Source organism: Oncorhynchus mykiss, chromosome 15 (assembly GCF_013265735.2).
Source record: "Oncorhynchus mykiss isolate Arlee chromosome 15, USDA_OmykA_1.1, whole genome shotgun sequence".
Lineage (NCBI taxonomy): Eukaryota > Metazoa > Chordata > Actinopteri > Salmoniformes > Salmonidae > Oncorhynchus > Oncorhynchus mykiss.
The window spans coordinates 36,519,367-36,546,910 of NC_048579.1; the positions used below are offsets into that span (position 1 = coordinate 36,519,367).

Below are 27,544 nucleotides of genomic sequence, written 5' to 3' on the forward strand. Positions count from 1 at the left end.
TCCACAAATAAATTTAGTCATTCCCGAATGAAACTACATTCACAATTCACTTAATATCTATATGCTGGAGTACAGGCTTTATTTGCAACGTTTAAGTAGGAAATTGTATGAATTTTGACCATTATAGAGTAGGATGCCTTGTCTCTCGTAGAGGTCGACCAATTATGATTTTTCAACGCCGATACCGATACCGATTATTGGAGGACCAAAAAAAGCAGATACAGATTAATCGGACGATTTTAATATATATATTTGTAATAATGACAATTACAACAATACTGAATGTATTGTGTATGTGCCATGTAAAAAAGCTGACGTTTAAGTTTTTAACATGAGTCTTCAATATCGCCAGGTAAGAAGTTTTAGGTTGTAGTTATTTTAGGACTATTTCTCTCTATACCATTTGTATTTCATATACCTTTGACTATTGGACGTTCTAATAGGTACTTTAGTATTGCCAGCCTAAACTCGGGAGTTGATAGGCTTGAAGTCATAAACAGCGCAATGCTTGAAGCATTGAGAAGAGCTGCTGGCAAACGCATGAAAGTGCTGTTTGAATGAATGCTTACGAACCTGCTGCTGCCTACCACCACTCAGTCAGACTGCTCTATCAAATCATAGACTTAGTTATAACATAATAACACACAGAAATACGAGCCTTAGGTCATTAATATGGTCAAATCCAGGAACTATAATTTCGAAAAGAAAACGTTTATTCTTTCAGTGAAATACGGAACCACATCCATAAGTCTAAATATTGCTGTTACATTGCACAACCTTCAATGTTATGTCATAATTATGTAAAATTCTGGCAAATTAGTTTGCAACAAGCCAGGCGGCCCAGACTGTTGCATATACCCTGACTCTGTTGCACAGAATGCAAGAGAAGTGAAACAATTTCCCTAGTTAATATTGCCTGCTAACATGAATTTCTTTTAACTAAATATGCAGGTTTAAAAATACTTCTGTGTATTGGTTTTAAGAAAGGCATTGATGTTTATGATAAGGTACATTCGTGCAACGATTGTGCTTTTCTCGCAAATGCGCTTTTGTTAAATCATCCCCCGTTTGGCGAAGTAGGCTGTGATTCAATGATAAATTAACAGGCACCGCATCGATTATATGCAACGCAGGACAAGCTAGTTAAACTAGTAATATCATCAACCATGTGTAGTTAACTAGTGATTTTGTTAAGATAGTTTTTTATGAGATACGTTTAATGCTAGCTAGCACCTTACCTTGGCCCCTTGCTGCACTCGCATAACATGTAGTCAGCCTGCCACGCAGTCTCCTTGTGGGGTGCAATGTAATCGGCCATAATCGGTGTCCAAAAATGCTGATTACCGATTGTTATGAAAACTTGAAATCGACCCCAATTAATCGGCCATTCTGATTAATCGGTCGACTTCTAGTCTCTAGGGCCAGTTGTTTTGGCTGGGTTTGGTTGTTTTACTAAAAAACAAATTGACCGGTATTTCCAGCATTATCCACTAGGTTTGCTGCAAGTAGGAAAATACCAGGAAATGTTCTTTAATTGACACAAGCGGTCTCCAATGAATGAATGAATGAATCAATCAATGTCTAGTGGTGTGTGAGTGTTTGGTAGAGGGATCCCCTATGCCAGGGAAGGCGTAGCTCTACGAATCTTAATTGCACAAAACCTATTATTTGGCAGGGAATACTATTCGTAGATCAGTTATTCTACACCTCACTTAAACATGGGTCAATAAGGGGTGAGTAATTGAAACCAACCATTGAAGTACATTGTTGCGAATTCGGGAGGTAGCCCCGACCAGGACTCAAACCCAGGTCTAGTGACTGTCAAACCAACGCCTTAACCATTACGCCAAGAGGTCTGAAAAAAAACACATAAACCAACTGGCCCTACTCATGGATAACATAACTTGTTTCCCCAGTGTTATTTATTTAGTTATTTAACCTTCAGTTAACTAGGAAAGTGAGTTAAGAACAAATTCTTATTTACAATGACAATCTACCTTGGCCAAAGCCTAACCCGGACGATACTGGGACAATTGTGCGCCGCCCTACAGGACTCCCAATCACGACCGGTTGTGATACAGCCTGGAATCTAACCAGGGTCTGTAGTGACGCCTCTAGCACTGAGCACGGTGCATTACACCGCTGCTCCACTCTGGAGCCCTAGTTATGAAGATGAGACGTTAATGAAGCAATGCAGACCAAATTTCAAGTATCTTGAGCTTTGTTTGTGTGTTCTACAGTCTTGTAAAAAGACTACATCAGATCATCTTCAAACTGTCACTGTGAAGCTAACTTTCATCAAGGTTTTACATGGTCTTTAATTGGTTTCTCTCTTTTCATTGTCAGTATCTTTTTTTTTGTAGCGTTATGATTTCCGTAACATCCGATTGTGGATGTGATGGATATCGATGTATAATATCTTAACTTTAGAAGCTTGTGCTTTCACCACATTGTGTGTGCTTGTTCTAAGATGTATTCTATATGAATCCTTTGCAGAAGCAATTGTTGATATCTTTGAAATGACGTGTTCTAGCGAGGATTCTCTTGGAAAAGTTAGGCTGAAATGCATTTCTGATACATGGCAGTAGTACTGTTTGCGTAGAAGGATGAGAAGATTGTTGAAAAACAATCTGTGACTAGTCCTGGAATGTCTTTTATAAATGAAAGCCCCCCAAAATATACTGACTTCAATCAAGTGTTCAGAAAAGTGGATTGGCAGTATAGGCACATGCATATTGTCTAATTTGCTAATGTTGATATAATATCTCAGGACAATTGTAATTCAACAAAATCTTATATTTGTGTCTACGTTCAACTGGTCCATTTGTATATATACAGGGCCTTCAGAAAGTATTCAGACCCCTTGACGTTTTCCACATTTTGTTATGTTACAGCCTTGTTCTAAAATGTATTAAAGTTTTTAAAAATCCTCAGCAATCTACAATCTACAGCATACATTTTTGCAAATTTATTACAAATAAAAACAGAAATACCTTACATAAGAATTCAGACCCTTTGCTAGGAGACTTGAAATTGAGCTCAGGTGCATCCTCTTTCCATTGATCATCCTTGAGCTGTTTCTACAACTTGGAGTCCAACTGTGGTAAATTCAATTGATTGGACATGAGTTGGAAAGGCACATACCTGTCTATATAAGGTCCCACCGTTGACAGTGCATGTCAGAGCAATAACCAAGCCATAAGGTTGAAGGAATTGTCAGTAGAGCTCAGAGACAGGATTGTTTCAAGGCATATCTGGGGAAGTGTACCAAAACATTTCTGCAGCATTTAAGGGCCCAAAGAACACAGTGGCCTTCATTGTTCTTAAATGGAAGAAGTTTGGGGCCACCAAGACTCTTCCTAGAGCTGGTCGCCCAAACAAACTGAGCAATCGGGGAAGAAGGGACTTGGTCAGGGAGGTGACCAAGAACCCGATGGTCACTCTGACAGAGCTCCAGAGTTTCTCTGTGGAGGTGGAGAACCTTCCAGAAGGACAACCATCTCTGCAGCACTCCACCAATCAGGCCTTTATGGTAGAGTGGCCCGACGGAAGGTCCTCAGTAAAAGACACATAACAGCCTGCTTGGACTTTGCCAAAAGACTCTCAGGGCATGAGAAACAAGATTCTCTGGTCTGATGAAACCAAGATTGAACGCTTTGGCCTGAATGCCAAGCATCATGTCTGGAGGAAACCTGGCACCATCCCTACTGTGAAGCATGATGGTGGCAGCATCATGCTGTAGGGATGTTTTTCAGTGACAGGGACTGGGACTGGGAGACTAGTCAGGATCGAGGCAAAGATGAACGGAGCAAAGTACAGAGAGGTCCTTGATGAAAATCTGTTCCAGAGCACTCAGGACCTCAGACTTGGACGAAGGTTCACCTTCCAACCTGACAACGAACCTAAGCACACATCCAAGACAGCACAGGAGTGGTTTCGGGACATGTCTCTTCCAAACAATACAGAGAGAAAGAAAATAGACAAATTATAGAAAAGTAAAACATGTAATAATACTAATTATTGATACACAATGAGTAACGATAACTTGGCTATATACAAACGGAACCAGTACAAGGTAACTGAGATAGATATGTACATATAACTACGAATAAAGTGACAGATAGTAAACAGTAGTAGAAGCGTATGTGATGAGTCACAAAAAGTGCAAAAATAGTGAATGTCTAGGTAGGTATTTGGTTAACTATTTAACTAACTATTTAGCAGTCTTATGGCGTGGAGGTAGAAGCTGTTCAGGGTCCTGTTGGTTCCAGATTGGGTGCATCGGTACCACTTGCCGTGCGGTAGCAGAGAGTACAGTCTATGACTTGGGTGGCTGGAGTCATTGACCATTTGTTGGGCCTTCCTCTGACACCGCCTGGTATAGAGGTCCTGGATGGCAGAGAGCTCGGCCTCTGTGATGTACTGGGCCGTCCGCACTACCCCCTGTAGCACCTTGCGGTCAGATGCCAAGCAGTTGACATACCAAGCGATGATGAGGCCAGTCAAGATGCTCTCAATGGTGCAGCTATATAACATTTTGAGGATCTGAAGTCCCATGCCAAATCTTTTCAGTCTCCTGAGGGGGAAGAGGTGTTGTTGTGCCCTCTTCACGTCTATGTTGGTGTGTTCGGACCATGATAGATCCTTAGTGATGTGGACACTGAGGAACTTGAAGTTCTCAGCCCCATAGATGTGAATGGAGGTGTCCTCGGCCCTCTGTTTCCTGTAGTTCACGAACAGCTATTTTGTTTGTCCATTCTGTGAGCCAAAGTTGCGATTTTGCATGCAAATGTAACATCATAACGCTGGAATCACCCACCATTAATTCTCTTATGCAATGGAATTGGCATTTGATATCAAATAAAAACCACGACAGCAGAAGCTAGCCCACAACAATGGCCCATTTGATTTCCTCTTTCCCTAACAACAACAACATTGTGTTTTGTTAACAATGTGTACATTGTGTTAGTGTGTGAGTTAGATGGCGTTAGAGATCGTTCAAGATCCTGGCAATAAAGCAACACTTTGTTACTTCTGCTGCTGATTCTTGAATAGTGCAGATCTGGTAATTATTTATCCTTTTTACTCTTTCAAAACTAAATTAATTATCTTCTTTATGGATAACATATGTAGACTAGCTGCTCAGTAAGCTAAAAAATAATCTAAACTATATGCAGACCAGACCAGACCTGGCATTACACAGAACTATACTCTCATTCTATGTAGCCTAGTAGGTGAAATGGAAAATTAATGTAGCCAAATCACAACTACTTGTTATATTACTAGATAGCTTACAAATACTAGTGTCCAATTAATAAAGTAGGTATGGGGGTAAAAAAAAAACTCCAAGTATTGGTTTGTTAAAAATGATTTATTTCTTGTTAGGTAGCTAACGTTAGCTTGCGCAGGTCAGGCTGTCCCTGCACCAAAACTCTGGTAGTTCTCATCCTATAGCTTGTTCTCAATATTCTTTAAAAGTGTTTTAAATGGTGTGCCAACATGTTTTGAGTACTTTTATCTTCAAAACAAATGTTCTCATGGCTCTCACTTGTTCCACTGCAGGAGACATATAGTGAACAAAACGTTTGGAACATCAAATCACTATATATCACGTACAGAATCAGAACCTAAGTATCGTGATAACATCATATTGTGAGGTTGTCACGTTCTGACCTCTATTTCTGTTGTTTTGTATTTATTTAGTATGGTCAGGGCGTGAGTTGGGTGGGCAGTCTATGTTTGTTTTTCTATGTTTTGGGGCATTTCTATGTTTTCGGCCTAGTATGGTTCTCAATCAGAGGCAGGTGTCATTAGTTGTCTCTGATTGAGAATCATACTTAGGTAGCCTGGGTTTCACTGTGTGTTTGTGGGTGATTGTTCCTGTCACTGTGTTTGTTGTCACAGGATAGGACTGTTTTGCGTTTTCACATTTCTTGTTTTTGTTAGTTTGTTCATGTGTAGTGATTTATTAAAACATGAATAACCACCACGCTGCGCTTTGGTCCGCTTCTCTTCCTCCTACAGACGAACGCCCTTACAGAATCACCCACCACAACAGGACCAAGCAGCGTGTCAACAGGCAGGAGCAGCAGGAGAAGCAACAGCGGCTGCAGGAGATACGTAGTAAGGAATTCTGGACATGGGAGGAAATCCTCGACGGGAGAGGACCCTGGGCTAAGCCAGGAGAATATTGCCGCCCCAAGGCCGAGCTGGAGGCAGCAAAAGCAGAGAGGCGGCATTCTGAGAAGCAAGCACGGCGGCGCGGACGGAAGCCCGAGAGTCACCCCCAAAAATTTCTTGGGGGGGGGCACAGGGGGAGTGTGGCAGAGTCAGGAGTCAGACCTGAGCCAACTCCCCCCGTTTATCGTGAGGAGCCAAGGAGGAGCTCAGAACCAGAGCTGGTGTTGGAGGTGAGCGAAGCAGAGACTGTGAAGGAGTTAATGGGGAAATTGGAGGAGAGTGATATGAGGGACTTGCTGGTTTGGTGCATGAGGCACGACATTCGCCCGACGGAGCGTGTCAGGGATTTAATGGCACCGGGGTCAGCTCTCCATACTCATCCTGAGGTGCGTGCGAGGGGTCTGGTGAAGACTGTGCCAGCCTCACGCACCAGGCCTCCTGTGCATCTCCCTAGCCTTGCACGTCCTGTGCCATCTCAGCACTACAGTGCTCCTAGCAGTGCTAACTGTGGCGGGCGTGGTGCTGGTCAGGCACCGTGTTATGCAGTTGTGCGCACGGTGTCCCCAGTACGCGTGCTTAGCCCGGTGCGCTACATCCCAGCTCCCCACATCTGCCGGGCTAGGGTGAAGATCCAGCCAGGGCGGTTGGTGCCAGCCCTGCTCTCAAGATCTCCAGTACGCCTTCACGGACCGGTCTATCCGTCACCACCTCCACGCACCAGCCCTCCGGTGGCAGCCCCCCGTACCAGGCTGTCTCTCCGGCCCATCCTTACAGGGGCTTCCTCCTCTCCAGCGCTGCCGGAGCCTCCCGCCTGTCCGGCGCCGCTGCCGGAGCCTCCCGCCTGTCCGGCGCCGCTGCCGGAGCCTCCCGCCTGTCCGGCGCCGCTGCCGGAGCCTCCCGTCTGCCCAGCGCCGCCTACGCCGCCCGTCTGCCCAGCGGCGCCAGCGCCGTCCGTCTGGCCAGCGCCGTCCGTCTGCCCAGCGCCGTCCGTCTGCCCAGCGCCGCCAGTGCCGCCCGTCTGCCAGGAGCCGCCAGTGCCGCCCGTCAGCCAGGGGCCGCCAGTGCCGCCAGTCAGCCAGGGGCCGCCAGTGCCGCCAGTAAGCCAGGGGCCGCCAGTAAGCCAGGGGCCGCCAGTGCCGCCAGTCAGCCAGGGGCCGCCAGTAAGCCAGGGGCCGCCAGTGCCGTCAGTCAGCCAGGGGCCGCCCGAGCAGCTGCCCCTCTGTCCAGAGCAGCTGTCGCCCCTCTGTCCCAAGCTGCTGCCGCCCCTCTGTCCCGAGCAGCTGTCCCTCTGTCCCGAGCAGCTGTCCCTCGGTCCCGAGCAGCTATCGCCCCTCTGTCCCGAGCTGCTATCGCCCCTCTGTCCCGAGCAGTTGTCCCTCTGTCCCGAGCAGTTGTCCCTCTGTCCCGAGCAGCTGCTTCACCTCTGTCCCGAGCTGCCCCTCTGTCCCGAGCAGCCCCTCTGTCCAGTGGGGTCATTGAGAGGGGTGGCCATGGTGAGTAAGCCGGGGAGGCGGACAATAAGGCGGACTAAGACAATGGTGAAGTGGGGTCCGCGTCCCGCGCCAGAGCCGCCACCGCGGACAGACGCCCACCCAGACCCTCCCCTATAGGTCAAGGTTTTGCGGCCGGAGTCCGCACCTTTGGGGGGGGGTACTGTCACGTTCTGACCTCTATTTCTGTTGTTTTGTATTTATTTAGTATGGTCAGGGCGTGAGTTGGGTGGGCAGTCTATGTTTGTTTTTCTATGTTTTGGGGCATTTCTATGTTTTCGGCCTAGTATGGTTCTCAATCAGAGGCAGGTGTCATTAGTTGTCTCTGATTGAGAATCATACTTAGGTAGCCTGGGTTTCACTGTGTGTTTGTGGGTGATTGTTCCTGTCACTGTGTTTGTTGTCACAGGATAGGACTGTTTTGCGTTTTCACATTTCTTGTTTTTGTTAGTTTGTTCATGTGTAGTGATTTATTAAAACATGAATAACCACCACGCTGCGCTTTGGTCCGCTTCTCTTCCTCCTACAGACGAACGCCCTTACAGAGGTCCGTGGCAATTCCCACCCTATAATAAAGCAGGGTGTTTTATTTTAGAGTAAAGTGTTCTTCTGGTAAGGGCATGACTATAATAAATAAAAGGCATTTTTAGATCATCTCGGAGAAGAGAAGAAGGCATCTGCCCTGACTGGTGGCTAGTGGCTACAATACCGTGTTTGCATCCCAATTGGCACCATATTCCCTATATAGTGCACTACTTTTGATGAGTGCACTACACAGTGCCATTTGGGATGCAGACCAGAAGGTTGAAGGAGGATGATGACAGTTTCCAGGTTGACAGTTTGGTGTCAGATCCTTATTCATGGCCTCAGTAGGAGGGAGGAAGAGATGGAGAGGAGAGAGCGAGATGAATTGAATTGAGAGAGAGAGGGAGATATAAGAGAGAGAGAGACCTAGATTAGGGATGGGAGGACACAGATGAAGAGCCCTATTCAGGAAATTAAGGTTAGGTCTATAGCTACTTTAAATTACAAAAACATAACAAAAACAAGCAACAACAGTGCAGTCTAGATTGATGGTATCCAACAGATAGCTTAAGCAGAAAGGATAGTGGACTGTAGGCCTATATAAAGAATGTGTTAAGCTGTTTCTACTTGATAGCCGTCTATTTAAAAAAAAGGTTTCACAGTCAAAATATCTGCAGGCAGACATTCGCTCACATCAAAACAATTTTGTCGAAATGACAACATCTGACATTATTATTATAGCTCTGGGCGTTAGTAATAGTTTCTGAAACTGAACCCTGACAAGGAATGAATGAAGGACAAATTGGTCTTGGTTACACATTCCTACATAATCCTTAGTGAATAACTATTAATGTTTCTTCAAGTTATCTACCTGCAGTGGCTTGCGAAAGTATTCACCCCCTTGGCATTTTCCCCATTTTGGAACTTAAATGGATTTTTGGGGGGTTTGTTTCATTTGATTTACACAACATGCCTACCACTTAGAAGATGCAAATTATTTTTTGTGAAACAAACAAGACATAAGACCAAAAAAACAGAAAACAGGGTGTTTCTGTGCATAACTATTCACCCCCCCCCCCCCCCCCCCCCCCCCAAGTCTCTTGGGGTATGTCTCTATAAGCTTGGCACATTCTTCAAGGCAAAACTGCTCCAGCTCATTCAAGTTGGATGGGTTTTGCTGGTGTACAGCAATCTTTAAGTCAAACCACAGATTCTCAATTGGATTGAGGTCTGGGCTTTGACTAGGCCATTCCAAGGCATTTAAATGTTTCCCCTTAAACCACTTGAGTGTTGCTTTAGCAGTATGCTTAGTGCCATTGTCCTGCTGGAAGATGAACCTCCATCCCAGTCTCAAATCTCTGGAAGACTAAAACATGTTTCCCTCAAGAATTTTCCTGTATATAGCGCCATCCATCATTCCTTCAATTCTGACCAGTTTCCCAGTCCCTGCCGATGAAAAACATCCCCACAGCATGATGCTGCCACCACCATGCTTCACTGTGGGGATGATGCTCTTGGGGTGATGAGAGGTGTTGGGTTTGCACCAGACATAGCATTTTCCTTGGTGGCTAAAAATATAGATTTTAGTCTCATCTGACCAAAGTACCCTTTTCCATATGTTTGGGGAGTCTCCCACATGCCTTTTGGTGAACACCAAACGTGTTTGCTTGATGTTTTCTTTAAGCAACTCTTCTGTAAATCCCAGCTCTGTGGCTTAAAGTGGTCCTATGGACAGATACCCCAATCTACGCTGCAGAGTTTAGCGGCTCCTTCAGGGTTATCTTTGGTCTCTTTGTTGCCTCTCTGATTAATGCCCTCCTTGCCTGGTCTGTGAGTTTTGATGGGCGGCCCTCTCTTGGCAGGTTTGTTGTGGTGCCATATTCTTTCAATTTTTAAATAATAGATTTAATGGTGCTCCGTGGGATGTTCAAAGTTTCGGATATGTTTTAATAACCCAACCTTGATCTGTACTTCTCAACAACTTTGTCCCTGACCTGTTTGGACAGCTCCTTGGTCTTCATGGTGCCGCTTGCTTGGTGGCAGGCCTTTCAGACCAGATGTGAATATATACTGAGATTGTGTGAGACTCAGATTGCACACAGGTGGACTTTATCTAACTAATTATGTGACTTCTGAAGATCTCAGTGCCCCCCTCCCCTCCCAGTAGTCAAGTTACTGGGGTGTAGAACTGTGATGGACAGTCAGTGCCTCTTAACATTGTTTTAAACAACGACGGGGATAGCTTGGTAAAATCAATTTCAGATCATAGGGCCTCCATAGTTAGTTCGGAATTGCGAATTTGGTTCTTAAATATGGGTGACATAGCTGTTGTCTGTTTCTTGTTGAGTAGTTACGGAATTCATGTGTGGCTGTAAAATAGTTTTTGAAGATGAGGGTAATAAGTGATTTGAAGTGCCGTAAAGAAATTGAGCAAATTGAAAATAATACATTTTATAAATATTCAGGAGTCCTCATTTTTGAAAAAGTGATGCTGAATGGTCTCTAAAACCGGCAGATGATTTTTTTCTTACCGAGTGTTTCTGCATGCGATAGATTGATAGTAGTTTGGTATGGTGTGTGCTGGCCGACATAATGTGTGAATGGGAAGATCATTGTGTGATAGAGACTTGAAAGCAGTGATTCTGTTTATGGGATATGTAATTTTGCCAAGTATCCCCGAATTTTGGCGAACTTAGAGGTTATTGTCTTTTTGTGTGGTTTCCATGACAATTCATAATCAATCAGAACACCAAGCAAGCGGGTTGTACAGGCCTGATCAATATGGATCCCAATATAATCTGTAATGTATTTTCTAGTCTTTGGACCAAAATAATAATTGGATTCTGTGACGATTTGTTCATTTTAAACTGCACAACCCAATTGTGCGGGTGGTGCTTGAGACAGCGTTTTCAACAACCATCAACAAAAAAAACAAATTATGGAATTTCTCGTGGAAGAATGGTGCTGCATCCCTCCAATCGACTTCCAAACACTTGTAGATTCTACAGTGCCCTCGGAAAGTATTCAGACCCCTTGACTTGTTCCACATTACAACCTTATTCTAAAATGGATTAAATAAAACAATTTCCTCACACACAATACCCAATTTTGATGAAACCAAGACTGAACTCTTTGACCTCTTTGGCCTCACGTCTGGAGGAAACCTGGCACCATCCCTACATTGACGCATGGTGGTGGCAGCATCAGGCTGTGGGGATGTTTTTCAGCGGGAGGGTCTGGGAGACTAGTCAGGATCAAGGCAAAGATGAACGGAGCAAAGTACAGAGAGGTCCTTGATTAAAACCTTCTCCAGAGCGCTCAGGACCTTAGACTGGGGTGAAGGTTCACCTTTCAACAGGACAAACATGCGTTAACAAAGTACTGAGTAAAGAGTCTGAATTCTTATGTAAATTTATATTTACGTTTTTTTTTATACAGTACCGGTCAAAAGATTTAGAACACCTATTCATTCAAGGGTTATTCTTTATTTTTACTATTTTGCACATTTTAGAATAATAGTGAAGACATCAATGAAATGAAATAACACATGGAATCATATAGAATCAAGTTCTCAATGGGATTAAGGTCTGGGGAGTTTCCTGGCCATGGACCCAAAATATCAATGTTTTGTTCCCCGAGCCACTTAGGTATCACTTTTGCTTAATGGCAAGGTGCTCCATCATGCTGGAAAAGGCCTTGTTCGTCACCAAACTGTTCCTGGATGGTTGGGAGAAGTTGCTCTCGGAGGATGTGTTAAAATTATGAGTGAGCCCACTCCCTTGGCTGAGAAGCAACTCCGCACATGAATGGTCTCAGGATGCTTTACTGTTGGCATGACACAGGACTGATGGTAGCGCTCACCTTGTCTTCTCCGGACAAGCTTTTTTCCGGATGCCCCAAACAATCGGAAAGGGGATTCATTAGATAAAATGACTTTACCCCAGTCCTCAGCAGTCCAATCCCTGTACCTTTTGCAGAATATCAGTCTGTCCCTGATGTTTTTCCTGGAGAGAAGTGGCTCCTTTGCTGCCCTTCTTGACACCAGGCCATCCTCCAAAAGTCTTCGCCTCACTGTGCGTGCAGATGCACTCACACCTACCTGCTGCCATTCCTGAGCAAGCTCTGTACTGGTGGTGCCCCGATCCCGCAGCTGAATCAACTTCAGGAGACGGTCCTGGCGCGTGCTGGACTTTCTTGGGCGCCCTGAAGCCTTCTTCACAACAATTGAACCGCTCTCCTTGAAGTTCTTGATGATCCGATACATGGTTGATTTAGGTGCAATCTTACTGGCAGCAATATCCTTGTCTGTGAAGCCCTTTTTGTGCAAAGCAATGATGATGGCACGTGTTTCCTTGCAGGTAACCATAGTTGACAGAGGAAGAACAATGATTCCAAGCACCACCCTCCTTTTGAAGCTTCCAGTCTGTTATTCGAACTCAATCAGCATGACAGAGTGATCTCCAGCCTTGTCCACATCAACACTCACACCTGTGTTAACAAGAGAATCACTGACATGATGTCAGCTGGTCCTTTTGTGACAGGGTTGAAATGCAGTGGAAATGTTTTTTGGGGATTCAATTAATTTGCATGGCAAAGAGTGACTTTGCAATTAATTGCAATTCATCTGATCACTCTTCATAACATTCTGGAGTATATGCAAATTGCCATCATACAAACTGAGGCAGCAGACTTTGTGAAAATTAATATTTGTATCATTCTCAAAAACTTTTGGCCACGACTGTAGCCCTATTCACTTTCTATAAAAGAGAACATGTTTAAACCCAGGCAGTGTTTAGGGATTAACTTGTGACCATCTCTTGTTGGGGTAAAGCCACCGAAGAGTAACCAGGAGTTAAAGTTGAAATTTTTCTGCACCTGGCCTCTGTCTGGGGTGTAAAGGTAACTTTTGAAAATAAGCTACAATTCATGACGTCTCCGATGTAATTATATGCAAACAGTGAAAGTTTAATTGCAAACAAGACTGGTTTGGTAGAGGAGAAATCTGGTATGATGAACGCATATGGCATATCGCTCTATCCATTCTTCCCTGAAACGTATATTTCTATAAGTCTATATTTTGGGACTACTTTCTCCTGCAAGCAAGCTGATTGTTTTGAGCTAATAAAAAGTAGGGTAGGCTACCATCAACACTACTATCAGCGTACAGAGAAATAGACATAGGCTACAAAACTATTTTACTAGAGACATTGGTTATTTTTATCTAAATTATGATATTGAATTGTAACTTAGCAGATGTGTTAAAAATGGAGTTCAACATTTATTTTTACATTGTTTTTATTTCTCCTTTATTTAACCAGGTAGGCTAGTTGAGAACAAGTTCTCATTTGCAACTGCGACCTGGCCAAGATAAAGCAAAGCAGTTCTACACATGCAACAACACAGAGTTACACATGGAATAAACAAACATACAATCAATAATACAGTAGAAAAATCTATATAGGATAGGATAAGAGAGGTAAGGCAATACAATATAGCAATTAAACACTGGAATGGTAGGATGTGCAGAAGAAGAAGTAGAGATAATGGGGTACAAAGGAGCAAGATAAATAAATAAATACAGTATGAGGATGAGGTAGATTGGATGGGCTATTTACAGATGAGCTATGTACAGGTGCAGTGATCTGTGAGCTGCTCTGACAGCTGGTGCTTAAAGCTAGTGAGGGAGATATGAGTCTCCAGCTTCAGAGATTTTTGCAGTTCGTTCCAGTCATTGGCAGCAGAGAACTGGAAGGAGAGGCGGCCAAAGGAAGAATTGGCTTTGGGGGTGAGCAGTGAGATATACCTGCTGGAGCACGTGCTACGGGTGGGTGCTGCTATGGTGACAAGTGAGCTGAGATAAGGCTGGGCTTTACCTAGCAGAGACTTGTAGATGACCTGGAGCCAGTGGGTTTGGCAATGAGTATGAAGCGAGAGCCAGCCAACGAGATCATACAGTGGTGGGTAGTATATGGGGCTTTGGTGACAAAACGGATGGCACTGTGATAGACTGCATCCAATTTGTTGAGTAGAGTGTTGGAGCCTATTTTGTAAATTACATCGCCAAAGTCGAGGATAGGTAGGATGGTCAGTTTTATAAGGGTATGTTTGGCAGCATGAGTGAAGGATGCTTTGTTGCGAAATAGGAAGCTGATTCTAGATTTAATTCTGGATTGGAGATGTTTAATGTGAGTCTGGAAGGAGAGTTTACAGTCTAGCCAGACACCTAGGTATTTGTGTCCTAGGTAAAATAGTGTCGGTCTACGAATTGGGCTGCTATTATATTATGAGTGTTTCACAGTATTACTTACCCGCCAGTGTTGTGATTGGCTGTAAAATCTGCCTATTGATTTCTGCCGAAAGAGCGACATCGGTTGTCAAAATGGGAAAGAGGTTCCACTTTGTGGCTGTGGTATATATCTCTCTGCAATTTCCTGGTTGCTAAATTTCAGTTTATGTGAGAAAACAAACACTGAATTGTGTGGGGAATCATTGTACCATCTATCGCGGTGAAATATATTTTCAATAACAAAAAGTATTGTTTTTACAGCTGTTTGAAGCAGGTGGACCAAAACTGAAAGTAAAAGGCTCAACTCGCGCTTGCCAACAGATGCCGCTCCGCTGGGAGAAATCAATGGGCCAAAATCACAACACTGGTGGGTTAGTAATAATGTGAAACACTATCATTACACTATTACCAGAGATATATTATAGACATTTTCTGAAATTACAATGCAAAAATTCAAAAAAAATACTACGTCCTTTAAGGTAGGCTTGATTGAGCTATCCTGTTACAATGGAACTAATAGAATTTTTGCAAAAGGGCAAACCCCATCCATCTGGCAGGGTAAAGAAAACTGTAAAAGTATTTGAAAGATTTTAATTAGTATTTGAACCCAGGTCTAGCAGAGACCCAGAGGAGGACAACCCATCTGCTCCCTGCCTCAAATATTCCTTCAGAGGAGCCACATATCTGTATTGGTCCAAACATCATTGGAAACCTGACCAGACCACTGGGGGAGGGGCCAAAAACATTCGCTAACAGCCTCCTTATTGTTTGGCTTTGTGACATCATCGTCCAGTGGACCCCGCTCGGCGCTTCCTGAGGATGTGCGTCGATGGCTTGAGGGAACAGTGCCAGTGTCGCAAGTGTTTTCCAATCAGCTTCCTCTACAGGACAAGCCTGTAAGTTTCTCTGAGACGCTGTGGCGAAGGCTGAGAAGGAGTGCTTCTCAAATGGCACCCGATTCCCTATATAGTGCACTACTTTTGACCAGGGCCATGGACCTGAGCCCAAATGGAATAAATGGTCAAACACAGGGCCATATTTCATCCACACCGTTACCCCAGCCTAGAATAATGTGGGGCTCCCTCCGCTATAACTCAGAGATGGCCGGGTGGTGTGGTAGTGTGACAGGGAAACTATCCAGTCCCCTCTGTCCCGAGCCCAGCCCACTGTGTCCGCTATCTCTGTCTCAATCCTCTCTTTGCCTGTCTGTCTCTGTCTGTCTGTTTCTCAGCCTTGTATTAAACAACGGAGGGTGAGGGACCCTGGCTGGAAAATGTGTACTACCTCCATCAAATCAAATCAAACATTATTTGTCACATGCGCCGAATACAACAAGTGTAGACCTTGCAGTGAAATGCTTACTTACAAGCCCTTAAACAACAGTGTAGTTCAAGAAGAGTTAAGACATTTTTTACAAAATAAACAGAAGTAAAAAATAATAAAAAGTAACACAGTAACAAGGCTATATACAGGGGGTATCGGTACCGAGTCAGTGTGCAGGGGTACAGGTTAGAGGTGAAGTGACTATGCATAGATAATAAACAGCGAGTGTACAGCAGTGTACAAAACAAATGGAGTGGGGGGGGTCTCAATGTAATAGTCCAATGATCATTTGATTAATTGTTCAGCACTCTTATGGCTTGGGGGTAGAAGATGTTAAGGAACCTTTTGGTCCAAGACTTGGCGCTCCAGTACTGCTTGCCGTGCAGTAGCAGAGAAAACAGTCTATGACCTGGGTGACCGGAGTCGCTGCCAATTCTATGGTCTTTCATCTGACACCGCCTATTATATAGGTCCTGGATTGCAGGAATCTTGGCCCCAGTGATGTACTGGGCCGTACGCACTACCCTCTGTAGCGTCTTACGGTCATATGCCAAGCAGTTGCCAAACCTGGTGGTGATGCAAATGGTCAGGATGCTCTCGATGGTGCAGCTGTATAACTTTTTGAGGATCTGGGGACCATTGCCAAATCTTTCCAGTCTCCTGAGGGGGAAAATATTGTGTTGTGCCCTCTTGGTGTGTCTGGACAATGATAGATCGTTGGTGATGTAGACACCAAGGAACTTAAAACTCTCGACCCGCTCCACTGGTGCCCTGTTGATGTTAATGGGAGCCTGTCCGGCCCGCCTTTTCCTGTAGTCCACGATCAGCTCCTTTGTCTTTCTCACATTGAGGGAGAGGTTTCACCACACTGCCAGTTCTCTGACCTCCTCCCTATAGGCTGTCTCATCGTTGTCAGTGATCAGGTCTACCACTGTGTCGTCAGCAACCTTAATGGTGGTGTTGGAGTCGTGTTTGGCCACGCAGTAGTGGGCGTACTGGAGGGGACTAAGTACACACCCCTGAGGGGCCCCAGTGTTGAGGAGCAGCGTGGGAGATGTGTTTGTTGCCTACCCTTACCACCTGGGGGCGGCCCGTCAGGAAGTCCAGGATCCAGTTGCAGAGGGAGGTGTTTCGTCCCAGGGTCATTAGCTTAGTGATGAGCTTTGTGGGCACTAGGATGTTGAATGCTGCACTGTAGTCAATGAACACCATTCTCACACAGGTGTTCCTTTTGTCCAGGTGGGAAAGGGCAGTGTGGAGTGGGATTGATATTGCATCATCTGTGGATCTGTTGGGGAGGTATGTGAACTGGAGTGGGTCTAGGGTATCTGGGAGGGTGCTGTTGATATGAGCCATGACAGAGCCTTCAAACAACTTCATGGCTACTGACGTGAGTGCTACGGAGCAGGTTACCTTTGCTTCCTTGGGCACAGGGACTATGGTGGTCTGCTTGAAACATGTAGATATTACAGACTCAATCAGTGGAGACACTTGCCAGTTGGTCCACGCATGCTTTGATTACGCGTCCTGGTAATCCATCTGGCCCCGCGGCTTTGTCAATGTTTAGTTTAGCCTCTTTGGGCTGGGGAGCGGTATTTTGACGTCCAGATGAAAAGCGTGTAAACTGCCTGCTACTCAGGACCAGAAGCTAAAAAACTGTTAAAATAATGTATGTGAGTATAACAGAACTGAAATGGCAGGCAAAACCCCGAGGACAAACCTGCCCCCCCCCAAAAAAAAAATTCAGCATTACACTGATTTCAATGGCTGCCACTTTTATTATAGGGCGAAATCCTCCCTGATAGCAGTTCCTAGGGCTTCCACTAGATGTAAACAGTCTTAAGAAAGAGTTTCAGACTGGTTTTTGGAAAAATGAGTGAGAAGGAAAGCGCGTTCTTTGTTATTTATCTCCGGTAAAGACAATAACGATTCTCCGTCTTAAATTTGATTGTTTATTTGCGTATTAGGGTACCTAAGGTTTGATTATAAACGTTGATTGACTTGTTTGGATACGTTTATTGGTAACGTTTGGGATTCATTTTGTATGCATTTTGAAGGAGGGAAATCGGTGGATTATTGACTGAAGCGCGCCAGCTAAAATGAGTTTTTATGGATATAAAAGAAGGACATTATCGAACAAAGGGACCATTTGTAATGTAACTGAGTCCTTTTGGAGTGCCAACAGAAGAAGAGCTTCAAAGGTAAGGCATAACTTATATCGCTATTTCTGACTTTCATGTCGCAACTGCCTGGTTGAAATATGATTTGTCATGCATTTGTATGCGGGGCGCTGTCCTCAAATAATCGCATGGTGTGCTTTCACCGTAAAGCTGGATTAACAAGAAGTTAAGCTTTATTTTGGTGTATAACACATATATTTTCAAGAAATATTTTAATTTAGTATTTTTGAATTTGGCGCTCTGCAATTTCACCGGATGTTGGCCAGGTGGGACGCTACCGTCCCACGTATCCGTAAGAAGTTAAAGTAGAGGTCGACCGATTATGATTTTTCAATTATTGAAGGACCAAAAAAAGCCGATACCGATTAATCGGTCGATTTTTTATAAAAATGTGTAATGATGACAATTACAACAATACTGAATGAACACTTATTATTATTTTATTATTATTTTAACTTAATATAATACATAAATAAAATCAATTTAGTCTCAAATAAATAATGAAACCAGTTCAATTTGCTTAAAATAATGCAAAAACAGTGTTAGAGACAAAGGAAAAGTGCAATATGTGCCATGTAACAAAGCTAGCTCGTTGCGAAATGTGTGAAGACCATTTCTTCGTAACAAAGAGTAATTAATTTGCCAGAATTTTACATAATTATGACATAACATTGAAGGTTGGGCAATGTAACAGCAATATTTAGACTTATGGATGCCACCCGTTCGATAAAATACGGAACGGTTCAGTATTTCACTGAAAGAATAAACGTTTTGTTTTCGAAATGATAGTTTCTGGATTTGACCATATTAATGACCTAAGGCTCGTATTTCTGTGTGTTTATTATAATTAAGTCTATGATTTGATATTTGATAGAGCAGTCTGACTGAGCGGTGGTAGGCAGCAGCTTGCTCGTAAGCATTCAATAAACAGCACTTTCCTGCGTTTGCCAGCAGTTCTTCGCAATGCTTTTAGTACAGCTCTGTTTATGACTTCAAGCCTATCAACTCCCGAGATTAGGCTGGCAATATTATAGAACATAAGAACATCCAATAGTCAAAGGTATATGAAATACAAATGGTATAGGGAGAAATAGTCCACTAATTTCTATAATAACTACAACCTAAAACTTCTTAACTGGGAATATTGATGACTCATGTTAAAAGGAACCACCAGCTTTCATATGTTCTGAGCAAGGAACTTTTAAACGTTAGCTTTTTTACATGGCACATATTACACTTTTAATTTCTTCTCTAACACTGTGTTTTTGCATGTTTAATTATTTATGAGACTAAATTGACTTTTATTAATGTATTAATCTAAAATAAGTGTTCATTCGGTATTGTTGTAATTGTCATTATTACAAATATATATAAAAACCGGCGGATTAATCGGTATCGGCTATTTTTGGTCCTCCAATAATCGGTATCGGCGTTGAAAAATCATAAATGATTGACCTCTAGTCTACACCCCACTCCAGTTTTAAAACGAAACATGTAAAAGAATTGGCAGAATCTCATTGTTCCAAAATACATTGCCAATGCAAGCATGTGATAACATTTGCAGTGTAAAATACTCCTTGGAACGTATTGAAAAGCCTCTGTCTGAAACATTAGCAGGTTTAAGACCCTGATATACAGTTCTCTACAGTTCCCAAAATAATCGCATCAAGTATGACTAACTCTCCAGCACTATATCCAAGGAGATGTTGTTTTGTTTTTTGACACATAGAAATAGTATTATGGAACGTTGACTTGAATGGAGATGTTCCATTCTAGTAATTATATTTCTTTCTTCTATATTTTTTGACCCTGTCCACTGCTCAGCTTGTCTTTACATGGTCATTAGTTCTCATCAATGTTCTGGGGCAACCTTGAGATGACAGAGGCATGGTTTATCAGACAGAACCACTGTGATCAAAGGATTAACACACTACAGTACACTAACCCGCTGCTAATCAGGTATGGACAGACTTGGCAGGCAGCTGAACACTCAGTCTTCAGTGAAGGGGGTAAGAAAGGAGAAAGAATCAAAACAACTTCTGAGACAAAATGTCCAGAACTCAAAATTAATGACTGATATCACGACATGACTGATGTCATACTCTTTGATAAGGCAAAATCTGCGTCAGCTGCTATTTTATGAACTACTCAATAACATCCTACAGAACGAGTGCAGGTCAACAGACCAAAAAGTGGTGGTGCGGGGGGTCTCTCTAGCTAACTGACTTATTGCTGTATGGCTCTTTGAGATAAGTTATGGAAACTGAATTGGTACAGTATGAGTCACTTAGCCAGGCTACATCCATGCAACGCCTTTGGAAAGTTGTGGTTGTGCTGACCAGCCCGTTTCCTTTCCTCTCCTCTAGTACTGCCGGAATTAATGAGCCACTTCCCTCTTTACCCCCGTCTCCCGGGGGCATCTAACGGGCCTTACTTTCTCACACCAACCCTGCCAAAGGAGGGTATGTGTCAAAGCACACACTCACACACACTCTCTCTCGCTCAAGCACACGCACACACTGAACTCAAACCCCAGAGACAAACTTGTTTAGGTGCATCTCAAGGAGTTTCTCCCTCTCTATTTACATGGTGAGTGTCTGTTCTGTTCTCTTTCAAAAACTTCAGTGATGTTACCAAAAGATAACAAAGTGTCAATCTAAGAATGCCAGAGAAATAAGATTGTAATAACATTATTACAAACGTAACTGAAGAAGTCACAGCTAACATTAACCTCTCACACTGCCTATTGTTTGAGTATATGTTCTCTGTCTAGACAATGCATTTTAGTCTACTGCTTCATTTTAGGTGGCAGATAGCCTAGTGGTTAGAGCGTTGGGCAAGTAATCAAAAGGTCCTGGATCGAGTCCCTGAGCTGACAAGGTAAAAATCTGTCATTCTGCCCCTGAACAAGGAAGTTAACCCACTGTTCCCCGGTAGGCTGTCATTGTAAATAAAAATGTGTTCTTAACTGACTTGCCTAGTTAAATAAAAATCTGTTGTGAATCAATGATCACTTATAATGGCGCCGGACAGGATGGCTGCAGTTTTATGGGCTCCTAACCAAGTGTGCTATTTTGTTCGTTTTTTCGCATTGTTTTGTACTTAAAGTTGCTGCTAAAGTCACTTATGACCAAAAAGAGCATCTGGACATCAGAACAGCGATTACTCACCTTAATGAGTCCGACACAAAGGATATACTTGCTTTCCGGAGACAAGGCCAAAATCCCCGTCATTTGCGTGAGAAAAAGGCGGAGACACAGAGGGAGAAGGTCGAGGGTGCCTTGTGAGGATTCGGAGGCGAGTGAGTAAATCGCCACTAACAATGGTTCTATTGGCCAACGTGCAATCACTGGAAAACAAACTCTATGCTCTACGGTCGAGACTATCCTACCAACGGGACATAAAAAACTGTAATATCTTATGTTTCAAGGAGCTGTGGCTGAACGATGACACGGATAATATAGAGCTGGTTCGGTTTTCCATGCTTCGGCAGGACAGAGCAGCTATGTCTGGTAAGACGAGGGGCAGGGTTATGTCTACTTGTCAATAACTGCTGGTGCGCGATGTATAATATTAAAGAAGTCTTGAGGTATTGCTCGCCTGAGGTAGAGTACCTCATGATAAGCTGTAGACCACACTATCTACCAAGACAGTTCTCATATATATTATGGGTAGCTGTCTATTTACCACCACAAACAGTTGCTGGCATTAAGACTGCACTCAACGAGCTGTGTAAGGCCATAAGCAAACAAGAAAACGCTCATCCAGAAGCAGTGCTCCTAGTGGCCGTGGACTTTAATGCAGGCAAACTTAAATCTGTTTCACCTAAGTTTTACCACCATGTCACATGGGCAACCATAGGAAAAAAACTCTAGACCACCTTTACTCCACACACAGAGACACATACAAAGCTTTCCCTCGCCCTCCATTTGGTAAATCTGACCATAATTATATCCTCCTGATTCCTGCTTACAAGCAAAAACTAAACTAAAGCAGGAAGTAACAGTGACTGGCTCAATATGGAAGTGGTTAGATGACGCGGATGCTACGCAACAGGACTGCGCTCCCGAGTGGAGCAGCGGTCTAAGGCACTGCATCTCAGTGTTAGAGGCGTCACTACAGACACCCTGGTTTGATTCCAGACGGTATCACAACCGGCTGTGTTTGGGAGTCCCATAGGGTGGTGCACAGCATCAGCATCATCTGGGTTTGGCCGGTGTATGCTGTCATTGTAACTACGAATTTGTTATTAACTAACTTGCCCAGTTATATAAAAGGTTAAAAAAAAAAAATGCTAGCACAGACCGGAATATGTTCTGTGATTCAGCCAATGGCATTGATGAGTATACCACCTCAGTCACCGGCTTCATCAATAAGTGCATCTACGACGTCGTCCCCACAGTGACCGTACGTACAGTTAAAGTCGGAAGTTTACATACACTTAGGTTGGAGTCATTAAAACTAGTTTTTCAACCACTCCACAAATTTCTTGTTAACAAACTATAGTTTTGGCAAGTCAGTTAGGGCATCTACTGTGTGCATGACAAGTCATTTGTCCAATAATTGTTCACAGACAGATTATTTCACTTATAATTTACTGTATCACAATTCCAGTGGGTCAGAAGTTTACATACACTAAGTTGACTGTGCCTTTAAACAGCTTGGAAAATTCCAGAAAATGATGTCATGGCTTTAGAAGCTTCTGATAGGCTAATTGACATCATTTGAGTGTACCTGTGGATGTATTTCAAGGCCTACCTTCAAACTCTGTGTCTCTTTGCTTGACATCATGGGAAAATCAAAAGAAATCAGCCAAGACCTCTGAGAAAAATCTACATAAAAATCGACATCGACATAACCTGAAAGGCTGCTCAGCAATGAAGAAGCCACTGCTTCAAAACTGCCATAAAAAAGCCAGACTACGGTTTGCAACTGCACGTGGGGACAAAGATTGTACTTTTTGGAGAAATGTCCTCTGGTCTGATGAAACAACAATAGAACTGTTTGGCCATAATGACCATCGTTATGTTTGGAGGAAAAAGGGGGAGGCAAGCCGAAGAACACCATCCCAACCGTGAAGCACGGGGGTGGCAGCATCATGTTGTGGGGGTGCTTTGCTGCAGGAGGGACTGGTGCACTTCACAAAATAGATGGCATCATGAAGTAGGAAAATGATGTGGAAGCAACATCTCAAGACATCAGTCAGGAAGTTAAAGCTTGCTCGCAAATGGGTCTTCCAAATGGACAATGACCCCAAGCATACTTCCAAAGTTGTGGCAAAGTGGCTTAAGGACAACAAAGTCAAGGTATCGGAGTGGCCATCACAAAGCCCTGACCTCAATACAATAAAAATTTGTGGGCAGAACTTAAAAAGCCTGTTTTTTTTTCTTTCAGTTAAAAAAGTCACCACTGCCAGCATATTTCAATGACGAGGAATGGTCACAAACTTGCTTAACTGTGCGACATATTCAACCTGCTCAACAAACACAATCTGCCACTTCAGGGGAGAATGACAACGGCCTGTAAGTTGGCAGATAAAGTGGTTGCATTCAAAGCAAAACGGGAACTGTGGGGACGGTGAGTGGATAGGGGCATATTTGACGTGTTCCAAACATTAGCAGGGATTTTGGGAGAGACTGAGACTGGGCCGTCTTTCTCCCAGCTGGTGCGCAATCACCTAGCTTCACTGTCAACGGAGCTTGAGCGTTACTTCCCAACCGCCAACGACCCACAAAGTGCGAAGGAATGGATCTGTGACCCATTTGTGAATGTTCCAGGTGAATCGTCCATCTCCATGCAGGAAGAAGATCAACTCCTTGTGGTTGCAAATGACGGTGGCCTTAAAAGTATGTTTGAGATAACGTAATCTCTGCCGACCTTCTGGTTTTCAATCAAGGCTGAATATCCTGAGAGGGCCACAAAAGCACTTAAAACGTTGCTTCCATTTCCAACATCCTATCTCTGCGAAGCAGTGACGGCAACAAAAACGAAATTACAGAGTATACTGGACACAAGGAACATGTCACTGTCTAACAATCAACCGTCTTGTTGCTGGGAAACAAACAGCAACATGGTGAGTTGCAATGTCTTTATTATATGGTAATCAAAATATGCACTTAATGTTTTTATAATATCACGGTAGACCTACTCGAACTAAAGTCTGGGAAAATATTGTCTATATGAGACCTGTCTGTGGTGCAATTTTTTGGGGGGACTGCTGCTCTAGAGGACACCAAGGGAAAGGTCAAGAGAAAGGTATTGCCTGGCTTTCAACACCCCCTCTACTCCATTCGAATGCTTTTCGATTCATATGGCCTAGTACATCTGCATGCATCATTTTCCATTTATACACAATCACAATAGGGCTTTGGTTTTCTCATTGGTGATTTTACAAGCCGATCTTAAAACTTATTGCGTGGACTGGTCACCACTCAGTTATAGAGGTTATTATTACTAATATTAGAAAATCACTAGACTCATTACATAGGCATGCTACATTTGGCCTTCATTATCAGTGTTTTCCAGGAAGCAGACCTTACTTTTCTCCATGTAATCCAAGATAAGTGACGCCTGGCAAAACTCTCTTCCTCTTTGCTTTCCTTCAACCGCACTCCTCTCTCCCTAAAGGTTATATTGAGTTCTCCTCCTAGGTGACATAAAACAGACCCAGTAAGTGGGAATAAGTGGTAGAGTCAAGTTTTCATACAGAATCATGGAATGAGCCATGGGCTAGACAATCTGAAATGTCAGAATGAAGTGAAACAAGTCATTACCCTGTTCATTCTTTGTGCAATACTCATCATGGCCCTAAAGTTGCATATAGGTATCACCATCTTGCTATGTTTTTGTTTACTCACAAGAGGACAAGAAATACAAACGGACCTGATGGTCCTCATGCTGCAGTGGTAGACTGAACTTACAAGTAGTGTGGCCGACTAATATGAACACATTAAAAATGGAGTAGCCTATGCTATCTTAGTTAGTTGACCATGAGCATCCATCCCATCAGTTGTTAACCTTGTCCCCTTGCGCCTGTTATCATCGCCATAGGTCATTTCCCTGAGATTTTACACTTCAGCACTCGCAGGTTCTCCCCCGGTCTGTCAACACAGTCAGTGTCAGTCACATGCACATCGCCTACAGCTCAAATCTGTAAGTAAATGTCTCTCTATTGTCGTTAAATTGTCACTATTAATCCACCAGCATAACTCTATTGTAGAACGAAACGCTTTAAAACATTTAAACGTTTTTAAAAGTTCGACGAAATGGGACAAATGTGTAGCGACGATAATAGTGATGATTGGTTGTTGTTGTAAATGTGGAAGCACATGTGAATGAGAAGACGTTGCAGGTGCGACAAAACATCAAAGCTATCCGCCTGTATTTGACATACCAACCATATCCCATGGCTGGGTCATTGCTATTCTCACTGCCATTTGTTGTTAGTTACAAATATTTCAAATATAACTGCCCTGTGAAGATAGCAAGATTGAAGGCGTTCGTGCTCGCTGGGTTAAACGCGGTCATGTTAAACTTTAGGAAAAACATATAACATTTGCTAGAAAACTCTCTTGCACAGAGAGCCACAATGTTTGTTATTCTAATCTTCAGCAAGCTATTGATAGCTGGCTATATTGTAAACTGGCGAAATGTTGCTAAATGTTCAGTATAGGTTGCTAGGTATGTCTGAAGTGCCTTTGCAGGTACTGCTTCAGCGAGGCTAGCTAGCACTCAATATATGGAAGTTGGAAAATACATCTGTAAATGGTCATTCCGTTCGTGGTCCCCGTTGCTCAGTCATCCATTCCCCAATTGTATCATATCTTTTACATCCCGTTTTATTATCGGCACACAGTGAGCTAACTACAGATCAAATGCTAGCAAATGCAGCAGATATGAAGATCACCAGCCAGCCAGACTGAGGTTGCAAATCAAGGCATCCTTAGCAGATGCGCCTCTGCTCTGTTTACTTCATGCCAACGGCATTCTTCAACCTTCTCTCACTCTGCCGAATATGTATCCAGCGGACACAGCTAAATATTACTCGATACCATATACAATTCGTCGTTTTCTTGTATTACATTTCACACACATAGGCTACGGCTATCATCACCCTGAGAATAAGCATGTATAGACTTTTATTTTTTAATTTTTTTTTTACCTTGGAGATGCGTAGGGTCGCGTTGCGGTGTCGTACTAGATCCCTGCGCTCAGCATCTACCGCTGAGAGAGCTCTGTGCTGTAGGGAGTATTTGCAGCATGCCTATTCGGGGGGGCGGCACCTGCAGGGGCGCAGGAGCAGACAGTTCCCCAGCGCCCTATTAGCAGGCAAGGAATATATTTTCACCAGTCGTGCTGCTGGATAATTTTTGTGTTCTAAGGTTGGGACAGATTTTGTTTCACTTTTCAATTAGCCTAGCTAAGTAATTGAGATCATGATAGTAGCCTTAACTAACAGTTAGGTAAGTAGTTACTAACTTTTATTTTGCCCTTATTTAACAATGGTAAGTCAACATCTAACGAACTCCATGCCATTGGGAAACTAATAGGTAAAACACAAGGTAATAGAACCTTGCAATTAAAGGTGTACTATGCAGAAGTCACTCCACCTGGTTGCTAATTTTGAACAGTTTGCATAATTTAAGTTTCTGACAAAACAAACAAATATAGTGTAGAGAGACGCATTGTCAAATGTAAACCGCTTAGAAATCTATTTTGCAAAACCACAAGTATTGTATTTTCAGCTGTTTGGAGCTGATGTAAAAAAACGAAAGTAAAAGACTCAAAAACTAAATTTAAGAACGGGAAGCATAGAAATAATGCACATAGAACAGATATTCTGCTTCTTAGACTGCTTTCAATGAGAATGACAGATCTATAACTCACGTGAATTTAACACACAAACACACACACACAGAAATACAGTAGGAGTACACCAGCAATCGCACATCCATACACACATACCTGAATGTTTTCATTGCTGAATGTTCACAGATGGAGAGTTGTTCTCTTTTTTCCACCACATAGAAGAACAGAGAAACCAAAAGACCCCCATAATATTGACACAGATGTTGCAAATAACTGAATCCCCCAAAACTGAGGGAGGGAACTGGCATTTTCTGTCTGCCTCAACCTGTGTATTCCCACAACAGAAAGAATTCCAGTAGTAGGCTATAACGTCTGTGATTCACCCATTCTAACGTTTCAATATAGGTCTATTGCCTAATTTATTTGTAATGGCCCTTCTGCCTGCTGTTACTATGCTCCCTTGGTGATTGACCCAACTATATGCTCATGTTTACAGAGCCAGCGTCCCAAATGGCACCCTATTAGAGCCCTATTGGCCCTGGTCAAAAGTAGTTGAGTAGTTGCAATTGCTAATTAGCACTAGCACAATGATGGGAAGTTTATGGTAACTGCTAGCATGCTAGTAGATACCACAGACTTTCAGTCATTGCGCTCACGCTAGTTAGCATTGACTTCAGGGACTACCTCTAACTTCCTTCATACTGGATGCAGACAAATAAAAATGGTATCCAAGAGTTCATCTGACTCTGGGG

General features: G+C 43.2%; 1 protein-coding gene across 1 annotated transcript in view; it reads right to left on the minus strand.

The window, feature by feature from the left end:
- Window positions 1-26,204, minus strand: part of LOC110490025 — a 41,663-nt gene extending 15,459 nt beyond the window's left edge. The window contains exon 1 of the mRNA XM_021563112.2: window positions 26,146-26,204. The gene's annotated coding sequence lies outside the window, so the exon portion shown is untranslated. The remainder of the gene's footprint in view (window positions 1-26,145) is intronic.
- Window positions 26,205-27,544: the final 1,340 nt, after the last annotated feature.